A 24176-nucleotide genomic window follows, 5' to 3' on the forward strand; every position below is an offset into this window, starting at 1 on the left:
ACACATGAAAAGATGCTCAATATCACTCATCATCAGGGAAATACAAATCAAAACCATGATGAGATATCACCCTACGCCTGTCAGAATGGCTAAAATTAACAACGCAGGAAACAACAGATGTTGGGGAGGATGCAGAGAAAAGGGAACCCTCTTGCACTGTTGGTGGTAATGCAAACTGGGGCGACCACTCTGGAAAACAGTATGGGGGTTCCTCAAAAAGTTAAAAATAGAACTACTTTATGAGCCAGTATTTTCACTACTAGGTATTTACCCAAAGGATACAAAAAATTTGGATGCAAAGGGGTACATGGACCCCATATTCATAGCAGCATTATCAACAATAGCCAAACTATGGAAAGAACCCAGATGTCCATCGACAGATGAATGGGTAAAGAAGATGTGGTGTATATATATATATATACAATGAAATACTACTCAGCCATCAAAGAAATGAAATCTTGCCATTTGCAATGACATGGATGGAACTAGAGGGTATTATGCTAAGCGAAATAAGTCAGTCAGAGAGAGACAAATACCATATGATTTCACTCATATGTGGAATTTAAGAAACAAAACAGATGAGCATAGGGGAAGGGAGGGAAAAATAAGACAAGATGAAATCAGAGAGGGAGACAAACCATAAGAGACTCTTAACCATAGGAAACAAACTGAGGGTTGCTGGGGGGGGGGGGATGGGGTAAGTGGGTGATGGGCATTAAGGAGGGCACAAGATGTAATGAGCACTGGGTGTTATATACAACTGACGAATCACTGAACTCTACCTCTGAAACTAATAATACACTATATGTTAATTAACTGAATTTAATTTTTTTAAAAATCAAAATTTAAAAAAATAATTTTTTTAAAAAAATCTCTCACCCTAATTAACTGTTCAGATGCTTCTTATGGGGAAAAAGCAGAAACAAAACAGATGAACATATGGGAGGGGGAAAAAAGAAAAAGAGAGAGGAAAACAAACAAGAGACTCTTAAAGATAGAGAATAATCTGAGAGGCGATGGAGGCAGGTAGATGGGGGATGGACTAGATGGGTGATGGGTATTAAGAAGGGCACTTGTAATGAGTACCGTGAATCACTGAATTCTACTCCTGAAACCAACATTGTACTGTATGTTAACTAGCTAGAATTTAAATAAAAATTTGAAAAAAAAAAATCTTGCCATTTGTAACAACATGGATGAAACTAGAGGGTATAATGCTAAGTGAAATAAATCATTCAGAGAAAGACAAATACCATATAATTTCACTCATATGTAGAGTTTAAGAAACAAAACAAAGAAAAAAAGGAGACAAAAAACAAACTCTCTTTTTTTAATTTTTTATTGTTATGTTAATCACCATACATTACATCATTAGTTTTTGATGTAGTGTTCCATGATTCATTGTTTGTGCATAACACCCAGTGCTCCATGCAGAATGTGCCCTCCCCAATACCCATCACCAGGCTAACCCATCCTCCCACCCCCCTCCCCTCTAGAACCCTCAGTTTGTTTTTCAGAGTCCATCATCTCTCATGGTTCGTCTCCTCCTCCGATTTCCCCCCCTTCATCCTTCCCCTCCTGCTATCTTCTTCTTCTTTTTTTTTTAAAAACAAACTCTTAAATAGAGAACAAATTGGTGGCTGCCAGAGGGAAGGTTGGTGGAGAGATGAGTGAAATAGAGGATTAAGAGTACATTTACCATGATGAGCACTGAGAAACATATAGAAATGTTGAATCATTATATGTACAACTAATACTAATATAACACTGTATGTTAATTATACTTCAATAAAAACAGAAAAAAGAAATGAATGGTAAAAGGACTAAAAAAAGAGAAAAAAATTGCTGTCACTATTTGCAGATATTATTATATGTAGACAGAAAATGCAAAAGAACCTACAGAAAATCTACTATAATTAATAAGTGTACTTACCAAGTTACCTAGATAAAAGATTAATACAAAAATTAATTGCAATGTTAATTCTATGTACCAGCAAATAGAAAATAATATTTCAAATGATATCTGCATTTAAAAAGACTTAAAAACGTAGGAATTAATCCACTGGAAGATGTGTAAGACCTCTATATAGAAACCTATCCAACATAGATTGGAAGAGTTAAGGGTGTAAAGATGTCAGTTGTCTCCAAATCCCAGCAGGATTTTCTTTAATTATAGAAATTGACAACTGGATTCAAAATTTTATGTGGAAATGCAATAGCGAAGAATAACCAAGACAATCTTGAAGAAGATCAAAACTGGAGTTATAGCAAGAGTTATGAAGCTGTAGTAATTAAGACAGAATAGATAAATAGATCACTGAAGCAGAAGAGAAAGTCCAGAAACAGGCCCACAGTTTTGTGGAGAACTGACTTGTCAAGGGTGGCACTGCAGAGTAGCAGGGAACATTTTTTACTTTCAATAATGTTGCTGAGATGCTTAGATATTTTTATGGGGTGTGTTGGCGGAAGATCTGACCCCTATCTCATACCATAGGCAGAAACAGAAAGAATGTCTACACGTCAAAGAAAAAAATGCAGACAAACCAGTTGAAAACTGAGCAAAAGATATGAACAGGTACTTTTTAAATGAGGATATGTGAACTGCCAACAAATATTAGCAAAAGTGTTCAATTTTGAGTTACTGGGTAAATGCAAATTTTAAAAGTGGTCTGACATCAGTACACCAAAGTGGCTAAGGTAAAAAGACATAATAATACCAAGTGCCATAAAAAATATAAAGAATGTGTAGCAATTAGGATGCTTATATGCTGGTGGTGTGAATATATAAAACTCAAAACAGGCAAAAGCTACCTATAATGTTAGAAATCAGGATATGGGTTACCTCTGGGGACAAGATGATGGGCTAGAGACCAGGAAAGAACACAGGTGGGAACGGTGGGAGCTTTTGGGGTGCAGTTCTATTCCTGGGTAATATATTTCTTGATCTACATGGTAATTATAAGTAATTATAATTATAAGTGTACCTATAAATATAAGTAATTTCTATATTAAAACTTTGTTCACTTTGTGATACTTTATCAAGCTGTACACTTAGGACTTGTAAACACATCCCATATATATACTTCAACTATTAGAAGTTTATATAAAAATGGACTCAGGTGGAACCAGCCAGCCTATGATGCAGGCTGACATGAATCTTCTCAAAATTCTGTGATCTTAAAGCATCATTTTAATATGAAGACAACAGCCCTTGGATCACCAGTTCCTTAAAAGCTTCTTCTAGCATCACATAGCCAAGACTTCTCCAAGTTGTTCTGCCTTTAACAAAGCTAAGAAGTCTGGCAACTGTGGAAGTCTGAAGCATTTCATCCTTTTCTCCAAATGCTCCTCCAGACCTTGAGCAGTAGATACAAGTAGGAGAGGAGAGAAGGCACTGAAAGACCATTAGATCTCATCATGGGGAGGGACCCCAGAAGTCATTAGTCTAACCTGATTCCACACACAGGAGGCATCCTGCGGCACTGAGGCGTGTAGTCATTTAGCATCTGTTTAAACATCTTCAAAGTCAGGAAGCTAAGGCAGTCTATTCCCTGGATGAAGAGCTTTCCACATCTGCAAGTCAGTCTATGAAAAGCTCCTAATCCAGTCCTCTTTAACTCATACTCTTTAGATAAAGAAAGAACAAACCCCCTCTAAATAACAGCATTTCGAATATAAGCAGATCACATGTCTACCAGATAGTTTCTCTTTGGTACACTAAACATCCTCAGCCCCTTCCATCCTTCTCACACTGAATCAGAGGCTGTTGTGTTGAAGAGAAGAGACTTCCTTCTTGTTCCTCAAAGGAACAGCCATTTTAATTGCTGTCTCTGTAGATCACCATCCCAGCTGAATATCCAGGGACCACATTCATCGAAAGCATCATTTGGGCAGAACGTGACTATTGTTCCAAACCTGGAAGGATGGCCTCAGCAAGGAAAATTGGCAGTGTCTTTTCCATTTAGACTACTGGGCCATGCCATCTACCTACTATATAAGGTTGTTATGTTTCTAAAGAATATAAATTTCAAAGACAGGGCCTAGGGTCAAATATTATGACTCAGCAAGATTTCTGGTTGGTTATAAATCAACAGATCTCATCAACATGAGCTCAACATTGACAGCCAACTGGCCCTTTAAAAGAGGTGTTTTGCTGAAGAAACTCCTAAATTAGAACACTGTAATTGTTTCATTTCTAAAACAATTCCTGGGTCCCTATAACCATAATGACAGCAACTGGGCTTCTGGAAGAATATAGCCTCCCATGAGCTGTCTCCCTGTCTACTGCGGCCATGAAGAGAAATGATCAAGGCAAAGCTTTGTGGAAACAGAATGCCAAAGATCTTACAGTAACCAGGACACTGAGCCAAAAATAGATACGCTTCACTGGTCCCATTGATTGGAGTATGGAGTTCTCTGGAGTTGTCCCACTTATGTCGCTTATCCTTCTTCCTCTTTTCAAATAGGAATTTTTATTTTAGCTACTCTCTTTTTCCTGTATTGCTGTGTCTTGGATAGGTTAGAAATGGTTAAACTAGTCCAGTGCCCACAAGATTTGAAATCTTGAAGTATCTGACCTGAGACAAAGGCATTTCTTCCAAAGATGCAGTAGTTGATGATACTTTGAAATACCATACTTGAAGGAGGAGTGAGTATATTCATGATTACACGTGGATTCACTACTTTATGTAAACAGCAGTTGGGATTTTATATATTGAAAGAAGAGTGTATGTGGATGTATATACACTAGGGAGCCATGGGAAGACTGTGCTGTCTGCAGGGTCAATCATGAAACCTTACTCCCAACCATAGAAATCAATCCACGATGGAACCCAAGCCAGATCCATCAAAGTTACTGTCTAGGTTCTTTCTGCTGGAGCTTGAGGGGATGATTTCTCTTTCTTCTTTGGTTTTAATCAGGAAGAGCATAATCTCAGAGCTGCTGGAAGACAAGGTCCTCAGTACCCACAAAGGCACCCTTGTGCAAACAGAAAAATTACCTCCCTCAAATCATTTTACTGATTTTTGTTAGAAAAGACACTTGAGTGCCATCTGCTGGAAATCTGCCACATTGAACATACAAATGTTAGATGTCTGCGCTATGACCACAACCCTTGGATGGAGCACAATTGTACACTGCATCCAATACGTGAGAGCCCTAGTGACACTCATGTCCCTACTACATGGGGAAGTGTGACCCTATCGTATCAATACCCCAAAAGAAGCTATAAGGACTAAGAAATTCCTGCCGGCTTCACGTTTCTATTCCCACTTCTGAAAGTCTCCAGAGTTGACCTGTTCCTGTATCTCTTTCAGTCTGTAAACTACTCCACTCTCTTGGAAATATATTCCTTTTTTCTTTAGCTTGTAGTTATACAATGAGTTTTTCTTCTTTACAACCAGAAAAGTCCTGGAAAATATATCCAGTTTCACTCATTATCTGGCCATACGAGCTTTTAGCTAAGATACTTGACTTCAGTGAACCCACGATTCCTCAGCTAAATAAATTGCACAGTGATTGGAAGAGAAGCATTTGAAATAAACATAAAGTACAATATGCCAAGATGGCATTGAAAATGAAGGCAATGATGATGATCACTCAGACAGGGCAAGAGAAGATGCAAAGTCTATTCCCATTATTTTTGGCTTCCCTGTCTTTCTTCACAGCACAGGGGAGATTTTTTTTAATGTAGAAGGGAGAGGGGCAGAAGAGTAGAACTTTACTAATTCAAGTCAGCATCAGTAGGCATAGGAGAATTTGTTTGTGACCTTCTGAACAAGAGGCATGGGATTCTGCCCTGCCTTCTTCCAAGAGGAAGAATTAAAGATGGATAACTGTGGAGATAGTAAGTATGGTCTGTAGCCATGAAAACCAGCTCCCATCCAAAATCAATAACTTAAAAGATAAAACCTGAGACATCTGGTTTCCATCATCCAATGTGTCTGATCGGCTACCTATTACAGGTGCTCCTCGGCATCTCAACAAGTTGATGAAAAATACCAATTACTTTCAGAAACAAAAGAGGAAAGACAATTAGCAGCTGTTACTAACCTAGGTCAAAGACCTTTACCCATGCTAACCAAACACTTAGTGGAGACAAAAACCATCAGTTAAACAAGCAATCAAGTTGAAAATAGAGGGCTCGATATAGGGCATAATCTACTAGATTGCTGATACTGGACATAAGCAGGGACCAATATATCATGGTTCTTTGAAACACCAGACTGCACTCTGTCATTAGAATGCCCCAATATATTTCATCCTGACCTTTTCCTTATTTTTCCACACCTTAACTAATTCATCTGAGCTTGACAGGTCAATTAATTAACCAGCAATTCTTTACTGAGGTTCACTATTTGCAAAGCCCTGTGCTAGACAATTTAGACCCTATAAAAATGAGTAAAAATATGGCCCCTGCCTTCAGGCAATTTGAAGTCTAAATGGGGAAAGAAAATAGTCACATATGCAAGCGAAATCTGGTTATTCATTCAGAAACTATTTATTCAACACTTAGTAGGTGCCAGAAGAAAAAAAAAAAAAAAATAAGGCAGACATGGCCCCTACCTAATAGAGGTTACAGTCTCCCCAGGAAGAGAGACATTAAATAAATTGAATTTTAACCTGTAATAAGTGTTATAAAGCAAAACTACATGATGCCTTGAGTACAAAAACATTTTTTTCTGAGAAAGTCACATTTAGGTTGAAGATCTGAAGGATGAGTGGCAGTTGGCCAGGTGAAGAGAAAGGAAAAGCACATACGAAGAAACTATAGTGGGAGAGAGCTTAAACCATTAGAACTAACTAAAAGGAGACCAATACGGCTAAAGCACAGGGACAGAGAAGAACAGATCAAGATGCAGCTGAAGAGCTGGACGGGGGCCAGATCAATTCATAGGCCATGTTAAGGATCTTATCCTAATAGCAATTAGAAGCCATTCAAGGATTTTAAGAAGAGGAGTGGCATAATCACACTTGCATTTTTAAAGCTCAGTCTGGCTGCCTATGTCAAGAATGAAGTGAAGGATGGCAAGAGTGGATTTGGGAAGCCAGTCGGAAGAGGTGTACCAAGCTGTGAATACCCAGCTGCAGATGGCCAAGCACATAAACAGCCACCACCTCGTTGTCAGCACCAGTCACTTTACATTCTCAACCCCTTAGGTTACAGCTCTCCAGGCATCCAGAAATGAAACTCAGAATACACTTTCCCATAGAAACAATGCTATAAAAGGCAGTTGGGTTCCATAGTTTAATTAATACTTCACTTTAACTTTTATGGTGACTTTGCTTTTCATTCTTGAGCAGCCTTATAATTGAGGGACTTAGAGTACTTCAAAAGAGTCCCAGAAAAAGGCTATGAAGCTAATGAAAGGGTTTAAATATTAGCTCTGTGGATAGGCAAGAGAAGCTAACACTGCCTTCAAGTATATCTAAAGGCTTTTATGTATATATCAAGTATATCTAAAGCATTCAAATGCTTCCCAGCAGGAAGTGTCTACCTGCTGCTGGAATACTCAGAGGATTAAGGAAGATTGTATGCATACACTAATGGCTACATTTACTCAACAGTTATGGGAGAAATGAATATTTCAACACAAAACAACACTTCCGCCTTCCCATTACCAATTCAATTATTCCCACACAAAACTACATACCCCACTAGGAAAGATGACTACATTATCCTCACTGATCTATTTCAACAATTAAGGAAGACCCAGGCAACCAGCAAACACACATACCCCTCACCTATTGAAGCTACCCTCATCTGCCTTCTAACACCAAGAAAGCTAAAGGGGAAGTGGGGGTTGGGGGAGCCCGGCTGTGCCTACAATCTCCAGTGACCTAAATCCTCTATACAATAGTGGTGACATGCACAGCAGGGAACATGTGGTCTAGTGAAAATCAATGCCACAATCGTGGCACTTAGTCCCCACATGTGCATGGTCTCTTCTTTGAAAGGGACCCTATTTCCATCCTCATTTTCATGTCAAACCTAAGATTAAGATTCTAGGAATAGGCCTTGGTTCAGGAGCCAGTTTAATATAAACCGCTTGAAGGATCTAATAGTCAAGGTTCCACGCCTCACATATAAAACACTCTAGGTATTTTGAGCAGGAAGGGCTTTAGTGCAGGAAATTCAGAAGTTTACAGAATTGATGGATGGGCTAAAGAAGCAGGTTCTAAGATGAGCCTCTAGGAATGACTCCCAGAACAATGTAAAACTGATCCACCTCTGAGGCTGCCACTGGCGATATAAATACGAAATCAATCCCCTCCATGTGGCTGGAGCCCACGAATCAAGGAGTGGGATCAAGAAGACAGCGCTGCCACCCCAAAGATACAAATGTAGGGATCCGGAGGGGTACGTGCACCCCGATGTTTATAGCAGCAATGTCCACAATAGCCAAACTGTGGAAAGAGCCAAGATGTCCATCGACAGATGAATGGATAAAGAAGAAGTGGTATATATATACAATGGAATATTATGTAGCCATCAAAAGGAATGAGATCTTGCCATTTGCAATGACGTGGATGGAACTGGAGGGTGTTATGCTGAGCGAAATAAGTCAATCAGAGAAAGACATGTATCATATGACCTCACTGATACGAGGAATTCTTAATCTCAGGAAACAAACTGAGGGTTGCTGGAGTGGTGGGGGTGGGGTGGGAGGGATGGGGTGGCTGGGTGATAGACACTGGGGAGGGTATGTGCTATGGTGAGTGCTGTGAATTGTGTAAGACTGTTGAATCACAGATCTGTACCTCTGAAACAAATAATACATTGTATGTTAAAAAAAAAGAAGAAGATAGCAGGAAGGGAAGAATGAAGGGGGGAAATTGGAGGGGGAGACGAACCATGAGAGACGATGGACTCTGAAAAACAAACTGAGGGTTCTAGAGGGGAGGGGGTGGGAGGATGGGTTAGCCTGGTGATGGGTATTAAAGAGGGCACGTTCTGCATGGAGCGCTGGGTGTTATGCACAAACAATGAATCATGGAACACTACATCAAAAACTAATGATGTAATGTATGGTGATTAACATAACAATAAAAATTTTAAAAAAAAAAGACGAAGAAGAAGAAGACAGCGCTGCCATAACTGGCCCTCAGTATTCAGGGAGCCCGAGATCAGACATCAGGATAGCGATGCAGAAACAACTCACATTTCCCCTTCCTTGCTTGCGGGCAGAAACAGACAAAAGAGGCAGGAAGACGGCCTCTGCCTCCCTCCCACTGTCTATATCTCAGCACAAGTGCATCTATTTGGAAGAATCTATTTCACATCTGGAGCCACAGGTGTAAAGAGCTAGTGGAAATGTCGTTTTTAGCTTTCTGACCTCTCCAGAAAGGAGGGTTAAATAAAAATGGAGGTTGGGTAAAGTCATCAACAAACTCTACTGTATGACCTCTCCAGACTTCCAATAACATATTCACTACCCTCGTACTAAAATATATGGAAATCGATGATCAGAGAGTATCCTTTTGCATTAAGCTTTAATCTTTCCATGAGCCAGAAGAACAACCGAAACAAGGACAACTTGAAGCCTTTAGCACTGTTGTGCAGATGAGTATATTCAATTACTTACTAGAGTCCAGAAGACACCAAAGGCAGCAGTCTTTACATGGGGGAAGAGGAGAGACTTAGAACCAGAGGAGAACAAATGTGGATGTGGGGAGGGGGCAGGGATTGGACACTAAAGACATGGCTCATCTTCTTTACAATTGAGGATTAGGCCAGTGGGGCAAGAAATGCACTCTCTCTCACGTAGGCACTAGGGATTTATCAGGATCAGGAACGAGAGAAGAGAATCTTCGCACCCTCGTCATGGGACACTCCCTACCCACAACCATAGAGGCCCCACCCACATCCTCACCTGAGGACTGGGCAGGCCCAGAGGACATTCCCACAAAAACATGGGGTTCGTCCCAAAAGTGGCAATCAATACCAGCAGTTATAAACTTGCAGGGCAAATGTACCCTCTAATATGTTCTATTTGTCCAGGCCATGCTGTGTTTAGAAACCGTAATCGGATTATCTTTAGGTAGGACATGCACTCATTTCAAAGCATGTCCTCAGATTTCTCCCACTTTTTATCTAGCAGCTTCCCACATTGACATTCTCTTCCCAGCCACCCCTGGCCTATTCTTTTTCCTCCTTAAGGGAGAACTGAAGAGTCAAGATCTGATAAAAATCAATAAAATCATCAAGCCCAAGGGGTAACTGTGGGACCATAAATGAGAGACATAGAAACAAAAGGGGTAGCTGCATTCTGCCAGAAACACCATCCACTCTTTGCTAGTGGGACCACTTTTTGCATGGTGCCTGGGTATGTCACTATGGCCTAGAGACCCTCTGAGCACCCAGGATCTGGGAGAGAACATTCTGCACATCAGGAAGGCCCTCGGAGGTCCTGGGCCATTTCCAAGTAAGACTACTCAGCGTTGCTCTCGCTTTCAAGAAGAGAAGGGAGGAGCCCACTCCAGCAACTGGCCAGGAGCCACCGCCTGGGTAGACCTGGCTGCCAGATATTAAGTTGTCTGTGAGGCTGGGGCAAATCCCAGGGCAAGCCACGGTAATTATCGAGCCTGGCTATTCGCTGCCTGGGCTCCTCTTAGAGGCTCATCCTAGTCCCAGGGAACTATAAACCAGTTAACAACTCAACTCTAATTAATAAGCTCCTTAATGAAGATATAAATGCCCACATTTTTATCCTTTACAATGTACTTTGGGCTCTTTTTTCTCGTAAATAGCTTAACTGATGTCTCTGCTTCCTCCTTTTTCAAATCCCGCTTTCACATTGGTTTCTGATCTCTAAATAACAGCCACTGTCTGTCTTCACTCTTCAAATCCATCTCATTCACTGCCCCCTGCTCTCTGCTCCTTATTTTCCAGGGTGTTTTGTGTGCTCTGTAGAAGCCCCATTGCCAAACTGTGAGAGAGGAAAACCCGCTCAAGTTTTCAAATAGAAAGGGCAGAAGCTGTGTGATTATCTACATACATGGAAACCAGAAGAAATGCCACAATATTCGAGAAGACAAATACGGTCACTGTCTTTAAGAGAAAATAGGAGAAATGTGACTGGCAACCACCATTGTGCCTCACTGTTCTCCGCTAAGGACAAAACTCTAGCAGGAGCAGTGAGACTAAATGCACGGGGGTCAGACAGGTCAAACATGAATATCTGAAATTCCTATTCATCAGACCTTTAAAGTTTATTTAATTTAAAATATGTAACTATTAAGAAAATAAAATATATAACTCTATATATCCATTCACCAATCTTTCCAAAATTATGTGAAATTTCAAACATACACAAAAGTAAAGAGAACAATACCATGACTTCCACATACCTTCCCCCAGCTTCACTAAGATTTGGTATGTGACCACACATTTTTTCCCCACCACCCAGATTAACATGAAGCACATCTCAGACATATTATCATTGTATGAACTCTTAGTAAGAACTCTTACAAGGTCAGGGACCTTGCACTGACAGCTTCTAAGCATTGACCTTAGCGTGTAAGCTCTGGAGTGAGACACACCTGGGTCTGTATCTATATTAGCCCAGGGCAGTAGCTCTGTGATGCTGGAGCGTTCCTTCACTGCTCTAAGTCTCTATTATTCACCTGTGAAGTAAAGCTAATAGTGTCCACCTCTTCAGGTTATTGTGAAGAAAAATGAGATAATACAGGGGAACTGTCTGGCCCAGTAAACATTCAATAAATATTTTTGTTATCATTATTGTTATATGGGAATTTTATTTTTTTTATTTTTTCTTTAAATTCGTTATATGGGAATTTTAAAAGAAAGAACTACTTATTTCTCTAAGGCAGTCTGAAGTTTCATCAGATGACTTAACCATCATGTTTCATCCTGTTCTTTATTGTTCCAAAGCCAGCTAGACAAAGGAGAACATCCTCTTTCCTTTGCAACTTCGGCTGACTGATCTCTGGGTACTTTCTTCTCAGCCTCTGGCTACAGGGCAAACTCACATTGTTAATTTCTCATTGCACCGAATATCAAGCAGAGGCAGAAATCAGATTTGACTGAAATCTGTGTTTTATTTGTTTCATTTTGGTTTCTTCCCACTGAGAAAATGAGCACACTGATACCAACAGCTTATAGATGGCTGGGGAGGCCTTGGTGATGTCCAGAAGGTTCTATAAACTTGAAAAAAAAAGTGGGGGGGGAGGCCAGGATGAAAAGTCTTACTATTAGAGAATTTGCAATATTCTGAAAGCAGAATTATACTCACAAATGCTTCTAGTCCAACGGCTTAAATCATCACTAATAAGTGATGAGTACAATCCCTCTGTCTCTGGGTGAAGCTGGATTCTGTAGGTTTAGCAGCAGAGGAGACTTGTAATGACTGTGCAGAGTCCACCCTGGTGGCCTCACAGGACACTCACACTCTCTAGGGCAGTCATTGGAAGCAAGACAGTCCTGACACCTAGAGAGCATCTTGCTGCTCTTATTACGGAAGGAAGCTTTGTGAGTGGATTCTGTAGCTAGAAACCCACATGGAAGTCTTTGAAGGCCACAGGTAAAGCCCTAAAAAAATTGTTAACCACCTTGCCTATCAAACTACCTCATAACAGCATCTCTTTTATTTTTTAGAGAGAGAGTGCATGAGCTGGGAGAGGGGCAGAGGGAGAGAGAGGGGAGGAAGCAGACTCCCCACTGAGCATGGAGCCCAATGTGGGGCTCAATGTGGGGCTCAATCCCAGGACCCCGAGACCATGACCTGAGCCAAAACCAAGAGTCAAACACTCAACTGACTGAGCCACCCAGGCACCCCAACATTATCTTTTTGAGTACTAATTTCTTTTAATCTCTACAAAGATCCATTACTAAAATGCATCCATTGTCTTCCTATCAAGAGAATAAGTAGCAGAAGAAAATGGGTTGTAGATAGGGACAAGGATAGCAAGTGGAGGTAGTCTTAGTGGTGATGGGCATCAGGAAGGTATGACCAGTGGGTTCATTCCAGAGAGTGAGACAAATCATGGGTTGGCCAGATCTTAAGGTCAAAGTCAGAGTTAAGAATTCTGTGTTTAAGGGCACAGACTTGGTGAGTAGAGATCTTGATGTGCTTCTCACTCATGGTGGTGTCCTGGAATCATAACGCAGTAATGGTGGTCAGAAGAAGAGCCAGAAGCACACAGGAAGTTCTCACTTTTCATTGAGACAAAAACGGATGTTAAGTTACATGAACTCTTTGTGGCAGACAGAATGTATAATCTCCCCTTGAGCGTGGACACAAATATAGTGGGATTTGACTTCTATGATTACATTATATTACATGGCAAATGCTTTAAGTCTCTAGTTATTCACCTGTGAAGTAAAGCTAATAGTGTCTACCTCTTCAGGTTATTGTGAAGAAAAATGAGATAATACAGGGGAACTGTCTGGCCCAGAGTAAACATTCAATAAATATTTTTGTTGTCATTATTGTTATGTGGGAATTTTATTTTTTTTTTATTTTTTCTTTAAGTTTGTTATATGGGAATTTTAAAAGAAAGAACTACTTATTTCTCTAAGGCAGTCTGAAGTTTCAACAGATGACTTTTAACCATCGTGTTTTAACCACGCTAATATAGATACCTAAACGAGATTTTTCCATATTTCACTTTCACCCCTACACCTCCGATCACAAGCCTCATGCCACTCTGGGGATTTCAGGACTGACTGAGCTGTACAATAGCTGATGCATGTGGATCCTCCAAGCATCTTCCTCCAGGAAGCCTTCTCTGACTGTTTGTCCCTGAGGCTGAGTGAAGCACTCAACTATACAAAATGGACAGGATGCATTTGCTTATTTACTTTGACTTCACCCTATTCTAAAAGGGCATGGCACAACTTTTGAAAGCATAATAGGATTTTTTTTTTAATGAATAAGTGAGAAATTTGAATGAGGGAAAAATAAAATGAGGAAAAGTAAAATGAACTCAGGGTAAAGACTAAGTTCAAATGCCTGCCACACAATCTTACTAGATGTGGGCCACAAAATTTGACTCTCAGCTTTCCAGCTACCAAAGCGAGAGACACACAATCAGTTAAGTAATCCATAGTGGACCTACTTTTGTTCATGTGTTTGTTTTTAAGAACACCTATTTCTGATGCTGTCATCCAAGGAATTTCTTACTTTGGTCTTCATTGAAAGAAGTCATGCAGAATTTAATAAGCAACTTAGAGGGAAGAATCTTGGTTTGAACATCTGCAAAATACCCTATTTACTTCATTTACTAGCAGAACAGGTGCACTGTTTAGGGTCATTTAATTCCCAAAATAGGTAAACAACATGGCAGCGTTTAGGAAGGAAGAAGTAGGAAGCAGGGACCAGAGGACATCAGACAGAGAAAGAAACACTCATACTGAAATGGTCAGTGAGTGCCAATTAAAGGAACCCCAAAAGGTAGGAAGAAGCAGGCGACCACTGGCAGGAAGTCTCCACCCTGGAGAAAGAGCAGACTGTAGAAAAAGCAGAGAAGTTCTTCAAGTCATAGGCAGACATTAGAGGAAGAGGCACAGTGCCCCAGAACAGAACAGAGAACAATACAGAAATATTTCCACCAGAGAGGGCTTCAGGATGTCAAATTCCCTATGACCCCACCCTTCCTTTAAAGGTAAAGGAATTAAGACCCAGAGAGCACAAGCATCTTGCCCAAGGTCACAGAGCTGACACATAGCTAGCACCCTGTGACTCTATTTAACACTTCAGGTGGTGGGCAATGAACAGACTGGGAGGCCTTATAGAATGGCCAACTTAGGTGTGGAGCCAGAAACACAAGTGGATGACCAATAAAGCAGTCATTTGGATAAAGTAACGCTTGCTTTCCCAGTTATTAAAACCCCAACCAGCGCTGTGACATAGAGACATGCTCACGAGTAACCTAGGAGAATCACAGGGATCGCTGGAATGCTTACTGCATATCAGGCAGTCACTAATCATCCTCCTTTGCAGCATCTCACTGAATCCCTGCACCATCCCAGGAGGTAAAATCCACTGCCGTCTACATTTCACAGATAAGAAAACAGCCCCGGCAAGGCTAAAGGATTTCCTCAGGGTCATGTAGATACGGGGTGGGGACGACGGGATTTGAACACGGGTCCATTTGATTCCAAGATGTGGGTTCATTCCCCAGCCCGAAATAACATTTACCCTTCGATTCCAGTGAGCAAGAACAAAGGAGATGAGCATTTACCCAGCACCAGAACTGATTCATTCAACTCTAAGCGCTCCCCATAAAATGGAAAAGGCAGAACCAGGCTGTGTGATGCAAATGACCCTACAGCAAATGCACTCCAGGTCAGGCCTGTAATTCATGTTCACGGTGCTCACTCTGTCTAACAGAGGGAATCTCCACCCCTGTATGTATATGCAGTGAAGAGAGCGCTTGGGGAAGCCGATGCCTTCCTGGTCTGCCCACAGCAGGAGCTCTGACCCAGGGCTCTATGCCCTGAGTGGTAAATGTACTTGCCTTGAGCTTTGCCTCTGCCCTGAGGGCAGTTCTTCTTGGACTTCGGTGCAGTTCCTATTTCACAAATCAGAGTTTAAACCTTCATAAGAGAGTATTGATTTGTGCTATCAAAGCAGTGAGATTCTAGAGTGGGGAGCTGAGGGAGTCTGGTCTTTTTAATCAATATTTTCTTACTCATTAAAGCAGATGTCTGATTCAGATTTTGATTTTCAGCCAGACTCCGGGACTGAGAATCAGTGTGCTGATGATGTAGTCTTTACTGGGCAACAAAAATCTGTCTCTCTCTCTCCCTCTGTGTCTCTCTGTCTCTCTCTCTCTCCTTCACCCTCTCTTTCCTCTGGTGTCTTTCCCAGCCTTGATGTTCGAATTCAAGACCTGCCGACTTTCAGGGCAGAGGGAGATCCAGAGGATAACCTCCAACCCAGAGCCGAAGCTAGCCAGCTGCCCAGGGTTCCCTTGCTCTGGGGATGGATGCATCATCATCATCCCAGCAGATCATTTCTGCCCTAATGGGCGGCTTAGTCATCCTTTTCAGACGGGAGCCCTTAAGATTTAAAGATCTGAGCAGGTAAAGAGCAGCAAAGAAGATCCACAAACTTGTCAAAGGATAATTCATGAGGGGCGCCTGGGTGGCTCAGTCATTCAGCGTCTGCCTTCGGCTCAGGTCATGGTCCCAGGGTCCTGGGATCGAGCCCCGCATCGGGCTCCCTGCTTGGCAAGAGGCCTGCTTCTCCCTCTCCCACTCCCCCTGCTTGTGTTCCCTCTCTCACTGTCTCTCTCTCTGTCAAATAAATAAATAAAAATCTTTAAAAAAAAAAAAAAAAAGGATAATTCATGAGTCATGGCCCAAATGCCCTCCTGGGAGTGATCTTAACCCAACATTCCTCGCAGACCTCCTGCCCACTTAGGCAGCACTGCACGATGCACAGAGCACAGGATTTACAGCCGTCCAGACCTCGTGCGGATCTTCAGCTCAGCCCACTTACTGAAACTGTGACTTTGGGTGAATAATTGAACTCCAGGCCCGTTTTCCTCATCCTTTAGATGCTGAGAGTAATCACTACCTCAAGCAGTTGGTATAGAAGGGAAATTAGACAGCATAAATAAATAAACCAAGTGCTTCTCATAATCACATAATCATAATCCTACCATCACAGTCTCATATCATTGGCACATAGTAGGTTCTCAATAAATGTGAGTCCTTCCATCTTTCTCTCTCAATACCCCCACTCACCTTTTCTCTTTCTCTTGGTCCATTTTTCTGTCCCCTTTCCACGAATCTACCTCACGCTCTCCTTCTCACCATCCCCCCAACTGGACTTCACACCATAAACTGTCAGCACCAGAAGGATCTAAGGGAGTCATCCCTTCAAGCTGAATGACATGCCCCACATCCCAGCTACTCACCAGCACAGCCACGGGCAGCGCTCAGCCTTCTGACTCACACCGTCTGACGGCCTCATCCTTTTCTCTTTTCAGATTTGAAATTCTTGAAAGTGGCAGCTTCCTGGCCGTTTCAGTAAATTTTCCAGAGAACAACCCCCAAGAGCAGCACAAAAGGCATTGGTGGGATGTGTCTGAAAAGAATTTGTTTCACTGATATTAAAAACAAAAATAACTAAAACATTTCTCACTTAAAACTCTGATATGATGGCTCATCTCAGTTAAACTGTTTCAAATCTAACACACATTTTTTTATAAATGTAAGCTTTGGGGTGTCCTTCCTCTCCCGTCTAACATCACTAGCATGCTAAGCCAGCTCGTATTGACCTGGAAGAACCAGTTATTAGCATCTCTCTCCAGCTCTGCATTCAGTATCACCGCATTGGTGGCTTTAAATTGAAATGGTGGGAATATTTACACCACAGAAATTGGCAACCACTACAATTAGGCTGGGTTTTTTGTTTTGTTTTTTGTTTTGTTTCTTCAAGAGAACCAATTGTGAAACACTTACCAGCACACTATTAATAGGTTCTCATGACTTGAGCACTGATTCTTAGACAGCACCCCCTTTGCTTTAAGGAACATTTAAGTTTAATTTTGCAATAATGATTTTGTACAGTAATTCTACCTGTGTGCACATGGTCGTGAGTTTAGGTCTTCAGAAGTCTATGTTTCTCTAAAACACCGATATTTCTTCAGTTTATCTATCACTGGCTGGTCATGCCAGAGGCTCTATTAACAGTCAATCATATAAATTTGTTCTGCCTTAGTTCTGTAAAGATGAAGGTACCTGCTGGGCCGCGGGCACATCAGCCTATTGATTCAAATAGAGAGTGTAAGATTGTGAGGGTTTTGTCCCCAAGAATCTCCGCGAGCTGCTATTGGCATCATTGAGCATTTCATTGTTCATGCCCACATTCAGATAGAGCTCATTTTCTCCAAATATTATACTGTGCTAGCAGCCAAGAGGCCATACACTGGGCTCTGAAGCCAGACTATCTGGGATTGAATCCCAGCTCCCCCACTTACTAGAAATTTCCTTAACCTCTCAGGCTTCTGTTGTAAAACAGGGGTAATAACAGTACCACCTCCCTGAGTGTCACAAGGGATTCAATGAGTAAGGGTATCAGATGCTTAGAAGAGTGACTGGTATACAGCAAGTGCTAAATAAATGTTCACTATGAGGAAAGAATGGAGATAGAACATTCAAGTACCAGACTTTAGCTGGGTGGCTGGGGATGAGGTTGGAAAGAACCTTTAGAGGAAAGGTTTAGACTCTTGCTGCTGGAAGCCTAAATCAGTAATGGAGGGGCTCCCAGAAGCTCTGTGTTTAGGAGGTCCTCCTGTCCTTACTCCTCTTTCCCACTGACAAATCAGGGATCTGCCACAGCCAGAGAGAATGGAGCTTCCCTTCCTCTTCTGGGACAAGAGTTCATAGTCTTAGTCCTTAGGATGGACTTGAAGGGTGATGTCCATCTGTAGACACCACTACAGGTTATGACACAGTAGATGGCCTGTGGGTTAGATACAATTCCTGCCTAAGAGCCCCCACTTCCCTACTCTTGTGACCCTCACAGAAGGCACAGTGGGAGATTCACAGTAGTTAAAGGATTCACCCCTATTGTAGTCATCCGGCTATTCCCCAAAATTCTAATTCTTCTCCTTCTAAGACATGGTGGGATCACACTTCCCCTCTTCTCCTAGTTAGGCCAGTCTCTATATCTTATCTTGGACAATGAAATGTGAACAGAAGTGATATGTCTCCTTCAAACTTCAAGAGCCAATGAGTGATTTGTCCTTTTCCTTCTGCCTGCCATAGTGACTAGAAACACTCCATATGATAACTTTCCATCAATTTTCATGCCTGAGTGAGAATAATCCACAGCAGAGTCCCAAGATTACCCACAATAGATATACAGTAAGAACAAGATAAAATTTCATTATCTGAAGCAACTAAGACTTTGGGGGTTGTTTGTTACTGCACAGGGCCTATCCTATCCTGACTGATACAACCTTAATTCCACTCTAATTTATACTTTAAAATATTAATAAGGTCTTTGCAAACTTCTTTCACTTATTATTGGTAACAAATTACTTGTGATAACAGATCTCAAAAAAACAATAAAGTTTACAATCACTAATTTACAGAAATAAAATGTATTATCTACAAGATTCGTGTTGAGGTTTTGCTATAAATTCCATTTATTTGGCAAGTTCATTAATCTTTGTTTTCTTTGTCCTTTACTGGACAAAGTGATCCATTTAACCTTAAAATTTCTATACTTTAATTCTGTTAAAGATGCATGCCTGAAAGAAATCAAACACACATCCTGTGAAGGCTGAACAAAGGAGAACTCTATAGAGGAAATTCAGTGGCAAAGAAGAGCAGCTGCATCAGCAATGGCTGCCACCTTCCTCCTGAAAAGTCTCTTCCCTTGCATTATCCTCGTCTTTATCCCAAAACAACCACTCCAGTTCCCAAGGGTTCAAGTCCCCCCATCAGGGATTTTTTCTTGGGCCTACACCTTTTTTTCCTCAACAGAACTGATACAAACTGCATTTTCAAAATAAATTTTCACGAAGAAAGATTCTTAAAAAGTAAGTGAAAATAGGGGTGCCTGGGTGGCTCAGTCAGTTAAGCATCCGACTCTTAATTTCGGCTCAGGTCATGATCTCTGGGTCATGAGAGTGAGCCCCGCATGGAGCTGGGGAGACTGAGCTCCCCAGCGTGGAGCCTGCTTAAGATTCTCTCTCTCCCTCTCCCCCACTGCCCACTCTCTCCCTCTCTAAAACAAATAAATAAATAAACAAAAAAAAAAAGTAAATGAAAATACAGTGTATACGTAAAATACAAACAGAATATAACTAACGAAATTCTTTGGTGGGTTTTTTGGTTTTTGTTTTTTTTTTAAATGCTCAGAGAATCACCACCACAAGTCATTAGGCTTTGGCTCTAGTTTAGCCGGCAGCGTTCACAGGCCCCTTGTTGAACTTAATTCTAGTTCTGGCTTCCTCACAGGGAGAACCATCCCATCTCTTACTACATGACCACAACCTAATAAACATCTTCCTACAATCAAGGACAAATGCCAGAACCACTTTCCTTGAATCAAATGTCTTTGGCCCTCTAACATTCTCCCCTTCAGACTTGATTTTTCTGATTCAGGGACACCACACTTACAATCCATTCGCAGGAGAGTGGGGAGAGGCATCCTTAACCGTACTGATGGATCTCACCCTTCCAAGCTCAGGTTAATAGCATTGTCCATCTCTATAACTTACCATGTCACCCACGCAGTGCAGTAAAAACACATACACATGCACACCATATATGCTCATCACACTGAAGAAAACGATTTCGTCTAATCAATATAATTTTTCCAATATTGAATCAACATATATATTTACAGTTACTGTATTTTGATTTATTGTCTTAGTTAAGAATATGAGCTTTGAGCAAATATACAGGGCTTAAGTCTCTGCCCCAGCACTTCATGGCTTGGGATCCTCAGGCAATTACTTAATCTCTCTAAGCATTGGCTTCCTCAAGTGTAGACGAAAAATAATATAGTACCTATGTCATAAGACTGATGTGAGCTAATGAGCACAGAATGAGGGCATGTACATCAAGCAGTTTAGCACAGTGCCTAGAACATACGAAGTACCCAGCAACTTTTAGCTAGTGGTGGTAGTGGTGGTAGTAACAGTAACAACATTACGATCTTAAATAAAATGAGGAGGATCATTGTCTCATATTCCATTATCCCCATATTTCTATTGTAGCTTCCCTAAATCTTCAGCTTTTTTCTAGTAAATGCCTGACAGAGTGGTTTTTAAGTTCTTTAGAAATTCAAAGCACTTGAGTAATTATCACCGATTCTGCAATATTACCCACATCATAGACAAGACATTACCTATGCCCCAGTGCTCCAGAACTATTCAAATATGCTGATCCAACAGTGATGCTACCCTGGCATCTTCACAGAGTAAAAGGCTTCCCTTATTTTCTGCCAAGCCACATCATCCACTTGCTTGAAACTCATCCAGATTTGGTCCTGCATTAGGAAACACATAAGTGCCCCCAAGAGAATTCAAACACTTAAGCAAGGCACTGAGCAATTAAACTTTGTGGACTACTTTAGAAACAGAAAAAGGAAAGGAAAGGAGAGGAGTCATAGATAGGGAAAGAGAGAAAGGAGAAGCAAATTTAAGTGGCTCAGCTGGGTTTGGGGGAGATAGGAATGTGTCTACTCATTATGTGCTTCCGTTGGAAGGAAGTCAAATGTTTTCACTGAAAAGCAAGCAGAAAGCTTTCATGATTTAGTACACAGGAAAACTCATAAATTAAGGCAAAGAAGTTCCCAATGTAAACAGGTGCAATCACATCCTACATATCACAGCTGTCATAAATCTGAGCTGGTCTGACTGCAAGAGGCAGGCGGCATGACAACTTTTGGGTCTTCCTGGCCTAAAAGCTACTTCAAAGATCACATCTCCTGTTTGGCTCTCTTCTATTCTGACCTAACCTGGAAGCCTCTGAACAGGGAATTGGACTGAACTTCCTCTTTGATGATTGGCTCATCCCCCAAAGATTCCTATCCCTGGCCCAGAAGCAGGGCCCCAAGAAGAGGTCCCTGGTCCTACATCTGCTGCATCTGATATACGGGCAGTAGGTCAGATAAGCAGACCAAACAAGCTCTTCAAGGCAACAAGTATCTGAGCATTTGCCAAGTGCTAAGCACTGTGGGAAATACATAGCTCCTGCTTTCCAGAGACCCACAGTCCAGCCACTCATGGGGAGGAAATTCCCCTCTTCATGCCCCAGGGCAGTCTCATGACTTCACTCTAAGTCCAGTCCATTCTAACCTGCACTGACTTGCATCTCTTTCTTGGGAACCAGAAAAGAATTTCCCTATTTAATTAAACACTAGGGTACAAGGGAACAAATTTAGTCATAGCCTAGAAATAAACCAACCAACCAAATCAGACTTCAAAAGAGGTAGATCCAGTAAGAAGACACAGCTTCTTGACACAAGTTCAACAGCTCAAAATAGCAAAAACCATTTACTGAGAGGAAATGAGTACCAGTGATGGTGATCCCTTTTCTTATCAAAGTATCTTGTGCTTAAAGAATAAAAAGCTTACCTAAAGCCCAGCTAGGAGCCAGTGGGGTCCAGAAAAGAAAGGTGTGCAAAACCATAGGACTCTTATTGCCACCCTCCAGAAAGATCCATGTGTGCCCCCAAGCCTAAACAAGAGAAGAAAGGCCAACAGAAAGCCTTCAAATTAAAGAACCTGAGTCACTTTTGAAAATCTGCCCCAATAATTCATTCTGATGGTCATCTATAACTCTCTAAGAAATGTTTATATCCCATGTGCCTGGGACTTTAGGGCACCATTTGAAGATGCTTTTCATTATAGTATGGAACATTTTCCCTTTTGTGCAGTGGCATCCTTCTGATGTACTGAGGTGGTCTCTAAAATTCTGATGAGGTGGCCTCTAAATTCTGATTTTCCTGAGACCTCCAGGAAAATCCACAGATGAGGTTTGGAACTGTCTTCTGAACCAATTAGGTCTTTCCTAGTCAACCATCAGCTACCATGAACCTAACTAACTAGAAAACTAATCAGAAGTGACCCAAACAACATCTTTCTCTTTGGGCTTGCAGTGAAATTCTTCAGGATCACTAATGATAAGAGCTAACATTAACTGAGTATTTACCATGTCCCAGGGGTAAATTAAAGCAAAGTGTGGTTAAGCAACTTACAACTGGTCACATAGCTTAGTGAAGTTTGGACAAGGGTTTAAACGTGGCTGGAAAATGGACCGAGTGTGCAGACCCAGCTGTAGAGCTTTTATACTGAGCCATGCGCTCCAGGCTACACCCCCATAAACTGAATGACCATCATCAGCTGTCACCGTAGGCTTCTATCAACCATTTTCTTTTATTCTGAGAGTTCACTACAGTCTAGTTAAAGATTAAAAGCCCGTCAAGCCTGCAATGATGATGTTTTTTCCCTTTTAAATGTTTATAAAGATAGGGCAATAACACACAAGAATCTGGCTCGGTTTTTCTGTAGCATCGATTCCCATCTCTTTCTACATATCAAAATCATGTGGAGGCATTTAAAAAAGAAAAAAAAAGACTGATGTCCAGGAAATGAGCTCACAGATTCTGATTAAATGAGTCTGGGGTGGGTGGGTCCTAAGAATCTGTAAGTTTTTAAACATTTTCCAGGGGAGTCTAATGTGCAGCCAGGATGAGAAGAGCTTCACATTATAGGATGGGAAACCCATGTTCCTCTGAACACAGAGGGAACTGTCAACTCCTTGCTCCCCATTTAATCTCTTTCACCGCTTCCCCCTCCAGTCAGTTCAGTACCCTGCTGCCAGATGGATCTGCTCAGACTTTATCATTCCTCTACTCTGAATCCATCTATAATCCCCACAGCATCAAAAACTACATTCCACATCCTTGCCCATGTCAAAGGCTCTCTACACTGTGACCCAAACCCACCATTCATCGTCATATCCATATCCCTAGGTGATCTTTCCACTCCTGCTAAGTTGGTCTGCCCCCGAAACCCCGTTTCTTATTCTCTGATGCAAAGCAATTCAGCTTTGCTTGCCCTATCCCTCACTCACTATCAGGTCCACCTTGTACACCAAGGAATTTTGATTACTCACTCCTCCTTTCTTTCTTTTGCCAGGATCCCCTCTCCTTAAGAGTCCTTGAACTGCCCAAAAGGCTGGCAGTCACTTTTTCCTCTGGCTCAGGAACTTCTCCAGATCTTGCCCTCCTTAGGGAGCCTTAGACCCCTCCGTCATTGTCTCTCCTTTGTTCTTGAATCCCTTGGTTTGGCACCCAGCTCCGTCTTCTAGGACAGTGCCCCTCGGTTCAGTCATTCTCCCTTGTTTCTAAACACAGCCAACATGGGCAAGAAGGGCCAGAGCCCTGCCGCTCACAAGAGGGACATATCAGGAAAAGCTCCATGAGGGCAGGGGTCTTTGTCTATTGCGTTCATTTAGGTGTCCCTAAAACAGTACCTAGAACATAGAAGGCATAGCAGTAAATATTTGGTGAATGAATAAATGAATGAATGAATGAATGAATGAATGAGGACATCCATCATGACCTAACCTGATGATGATGAATCCTTTCCACTTTGTAAAGCAAATCCACTCGTGTTGGGGGGAAGATCCCTTATTTCCACTTAAAACTATCTATCATGTGATTAATTATTTAACACA

The 24176-nt window shown here is 41.5% G+C and overlaps 1 long non-coding RNA gene across 1 annotated transcript in view; it reads right to left on the reverse strand.

Annotated features, from left to right (window-relative positions):
• Positions 1–24176, reverse strand: part of LOC144382570 (uncharacterized) — a 372453-nt gene that overhangs the window by 304843 nt on the left and 43434 nt on the right. The window contains exon 2 of the long non-coding RNA XR_013449753.1: positions 16889–17058. This is a non-coding gene — a long non-coding RNA (uncharacterized LOC144382570). The remainder of the gene's footprint in view (positions 1–16888; positions 17059–24176) is intronic.

Source organism: Halichoerus grypus, chromosome 7 (assembly GCF_964656455.1).
Source record: "Halichoerus grypus chromosome 7, mHalGry1.hap1.1, whole genome shotgun sequence".
Lineage (NCBI taxonomy): Eukaryota > Metazoa > Chordata > Mammalia > Carnivora > Phocidae > Halichoerus > Halichoerus grypus.